The 4,632-nt window shown below is 42.8% G+C and overlaps 1 pseudogene; it reads right to left on the reverse strand.

Annotated features, from left to right (window-relative positions):
• Window positions 1–1,720: 1,720 nt before the first annotated feature.
• On the reverse strand, window positions 1,721–1,800 carry LOC137539347 (U4 spliceosomal RNA; annotated as a pseudogene).
• Between the last annotated feature and the right edge of the window lie 2,832 nt (window positions 1,801–4,632).

The raw sequence follows: 4,632 nt of genomic DNA on the forward strand, positions 1-4,632 counted from the left end.
GGAGCAGGTGGCCTCTGACTATGTCGAAACTAACCTCTTTAAGAGGAAGAGATGGAGACTGTACTGTAGCCAGGGATTCCCTGATGGATTTGGGAATCAGACCGTACTGCAGCCAAGGATTCCCTGATGGGCTGGGAATCAGACTGTACTGCAGCCAGTGGACTCCTATGGGTTAGAGTCCTCTGACTGGACTGCAGGAGGTCTTCCTGTGGAGCAGGTAGCCTTTACAGTAAATGGACACCTAGAGTGTTGGTGTCGTAGGGAGTACAGTGAGGCTGCTCACCCAAGGGACGAGTGACAGCCAGAAGGGTCATACAGGCCGAGTCGGCAACACACGAGCAGATAAAGTACATAAACAGAAGACTGATACGGTATCCGGGTTCAGGCAAGATTGGCAACGGGTAGACAGATAGGCAAGGTACCGAATCAGTAGGCAGGAGAGTGGTCAGCCAAGCCAGGGATCATAACAGGTAACCGTATAGCACAATCCTAGTATGAGGTGTGAGGTCCTTGGTCTCAACACCCGGGAACTAGTCTAAATAATAACAGTAGCAACACAGGTCCTAGTCTTAGGTGTGAGGTTCTTGGTCTCAACACCCGGGAACTAGTCTAGATAATAACAGTAATAACACAGTTCCTAATCTTAGGTGTGAGGTCCTTGGTCTCAACACCCGGGAACTAGTCTAGATAATAACAGTACAATAATACAATAGAGGTAAAGCGGAATCTGGCTAAGTGTGAATTCCCAGCTCCAGCTGGTTCTAACACACTAAGATCTGACTGAGTTCTGAGTGCTCACACGTAAGTATTCGCAACGACAGACAACCTGCAACTGAGAAGCAAGTCCTATATATACTTGCAGCGCTCTGCAGCGCCGTCCCAGCCACTCAGCCAATCCGGAGTCCAGCTGGGATCAGCTGATAGGCCTGATCAGCTGATTCCCCTTCTGCTGGCATAAAGGTCCTGTCGCCTGGCGCGCGCATCTGTGTGCACTAGAAGGACCAGGCGAACCAGTGACATGTTGCTGCGCGGAAAACGCCGCCAGCTTGCACACGGAGACAGCCGCCCTGCCGCTTGCCCGCGCGGCGGTGTCTCTGCTATTCATTACAAGGAGGCAAGCATAGCTATGCTGTGGGGTCGGGGCTGTACGGGGCCGCTTGAAGTTCAGAGTTTACTATATGCTGTTTACGTTTGGGTTGGTCATTTACTGACTGTGAGTTGAATCGTGCGCCTGGTGGTTTTGGGTGGAATGGTCCTGTAACAGCGGCCCAAGGGGAGGAGCTCGGAGAAGCGAATGCCTGGGTGTGAGAGGTAGCGCATAGTCCTTGTAGCCCTCTTTTTCAATCTGGAAGAGTGGAGGTTGTCTATAAATGGATGATTTACATATTCAGCAGTGATGCACTGTGGAACACCTCAGAGCTCACTCCAACCTGAATAATTGCAAATACCTTCTGTTTTAAGAAGGCAAAATGCTGTTTCACATAACTATTTTTTTTTCATTTTCAAACCCATTTTAGGGCCCCTAGCTCTCATATGCAGCTCCTGTTTAGCTATCTGTCCTGTCATCAATGACTGTAAACCCCCAGAAGAAGCAGTGTTTTACACAAAACATGCATAGGGGGCTTGCAGATCATGTCAATTATTGTTACTGGAAATGGTGTGCCCCCTGAACTGTTTATATAGTCACAAGCCTTTGGCTGTAATAGTGGGCATTGTGATCAGACTTGTTTTGTTTTCAATTAGCAATAATCATGCCTCAGTTGAACCTCATTGGCGAAGATACTGCCACTGCGCAAAGCTAGCCTAGCCAGACTTGTTGTGTGTCAAGTTTGCACCAAATGTTTTTACCTTTGATAGTATATCCAGATATATATTTGTGGACATGCTGTTGACCTTTTTATCTTACAGGTGATTTGGTTTTAGTGGAACATATATTATAACCACTCTAATTAAATATGTAATTGTAACATGTTGCTCGTCTTACTATGTTATGTAATAGTCTATTAGACATTTCCTAAATTCTCTTAAGTGGGCGGCACACCTACCTAGCCTTTTCAGTGCATAGGTGAATCATTTCTCTATAGAAATAAGTCAGCCCCTCCCTTCAAGCTGGACAAATCGTGGGTGGAGATCTCTATTACTTCACAATTTGTAATTGTTTCTTGTAAAGCATCTCCATTCATATAAAGAGACTACAGGATAATCAATGAGCTGTGGGTTAATATAACATGCAAACATCAGGACTGTAGAAATAAAAGTATCTGCTAAAAAGGGTCATTAAATTGTCCTGAGCTTTATGTCCACCCTCATTCTTATTGCTTTATCATGCACAAGTTGCCTTTTGAAGGGAGGAATTAAAAGAAGAGAAGAAACAAAACTGGTGGGATTAAACACTTCTCTCCAGGAAGTCTTTCTTTAGTCTCATCTCCCTCCTTAAATGATTAGGATCCCTATTTTTCCCTAACACCACAGTGTATTTGCCAAGGTTCTATAGGCTGACGACTTAAAATGGCCACTGCTACTTGGCCTTTGGACCAGAAGATGGTAATGGGAGCCATCAGGATTGACAAATTAGCTGTCTAATTACCAGTGTGGTCTTCGGGAGTTGTAGGTGGACAGCTCAGGAGACTTACCAAGGGTGATAACAGTGCCAAGGCAAAAGAGTGCTCACAATTGAAGAAGAAAAGGATTATGTAACAGAGAGACACACTCACTGTGGAAGCAAGTATATTGTTTCATCTCCACAGCTTGTTTTATATTTTGCCTGTTGATGGACTGTAACTACCAGAACCTTGTGTAGAAAATGGTGGTCACCTGATCTATGCTCCTTGATCACCACCATTAATGTTTCTCCTATGTGGGCCCCTGTTCCCTGTGACATCACATCTCCAGTTCAAAACCAACTTTCTTCTGTGTACAATGCAATAGGCAGGATTGGGGTGTAACTGGGTATTCCCTAAAACTAAAAACACCGGTGGAGGCACCCTTGATGATATATAATTAGTAGTTGTTATGTAAATGAGTAGTGTAGTGTCTTACCTTCTCAGAAAAACAAACCATTAGTAATGGAAAAGATACATTTATTCATGCACAATAGATTATGCATTTCACGGGTCTTGGCCCTGCTTCCTCAGGTCTATACAAGTGCCTATCATAAAAAGCATATGTACCTATGTACCGGCGTTATAATCAAAAGTTCACATTTCAATTTCAATGCAAACGCTATTTGACTATCATAAGTGTGGTAGTATGAAAACACCAATACATCACAATACACAAATAATATATACCGAGATATACACATCAATATAAATATAAATGTATAAATACACTGAGACACAGGCGGGGGGGTCTCATGCATCAGGGGAATTTTGGGGAATTTAGTAAGAAGTAGTGCTTGGGGAAATCAATAATTAAGCCTAGCATTATAGCTTTCTCCAAGACCATTTATTTTTGGGGATGCTGCCTTGCCTGCCCTCGTCAGCCTGGGTAAATAACACATTAGTGAAAAGCATGCCTTATTGTTTTTTATACAAGTACATGAAACAAACATTGCCCCATCAGTCTCCTTTGGTATGCTCAGACCACCCCACCACACACCAAAAGTGACATTCATTGTCCAATGGTATAATATTTATACATTAATAGATCAGGTACAATACTTAACACAATTATGTGTCGATTTTAAACCAACCAACAGTTCAGCTGCAGTAAGTGAGCCCGCCCACTGCAGAATTATTGGCAATTTTTGCCTACAATATTCAAGGGCTCTTGGGCTGCATGTCCTGTGGCTATCATAAATTTCCACTTAATGCAATATAAAATCACTGTACCACAAGTTCCCTTTTAGAAAATAATTTCAAGGGGAAAAAAAGTGAAGTGTTATTTATGTTTTGCCATAGTGACGCAATCAAATACCACAAGTAATGTCTGGCATCACATGCTCACTGTTTCTATGCTGAGCCCCAGCAAACTTTTTTTGATGTTGCAGCAATCAAGTTCTTGGACCAAAAATTAGCAAACATGGCCCAGGACCAAAAAAAATGTAGAATAATCGCCCTTAGGCTCCCCGCACACTGCACACTGCATGCGATTCTGATTCTTAATCAGTTTTTACATTCGATTCCGATTTTTAATCGTTACTGCATGCTGCGTTTTTTTCCTCCGTTTTTCTGTTGATTGCATTCAGGGAAAATCGGAATTGCAAATCGGAATTGGAAACGGAATTGGAATCGCAAAACGGATTTGCAGTGTGCAGGGAGCCTTAGGCCTCTTGCACACTGCATGCGATCCCGATTCCTATTTTTAATTGTTTTTTACATCCGATTCCGATTTTTAACAGTTACTGCATGCTGCGTTTTTTGATCTATCTTTCTGTTGACTGCATTCAGGGAAAATCGGAATCGGATATGCAATCGGAAACGGATTTGCAGTGCACACTGCATGGGTTTCTTTTTTCGATTTTTAATCTGTTTTTACATCCGATTCCGACTTTTAATTGCTACTGCATGCTGCGTTTTTTACTCCGTTTTTCTATTGATTGCATTCAGGGAAAATCGGAATTGCAAATCGGAATCGGAAACGGAATAGGAAAATGGATTTGCAGTGTGCTTTTGCTTGAATCCCCTAAAA

The sequence above is a fragment of the Hyperolius riggenbachi genome, chromosome 11 (assembly GCF_040937935.1).
Source record: "Hyperolius riggenbachi isolate aHypRig1 chromosome 11, aHypRig1.pri, whole genome shotgun sequence".
In the NCBI taxonomy this organism is placed as follows: Eukaryota; Metazoa; Chordata; class Amphibia; order Anura; family Hyperoliidae; genus Hyperolius; species Hyperolius riggenbachi.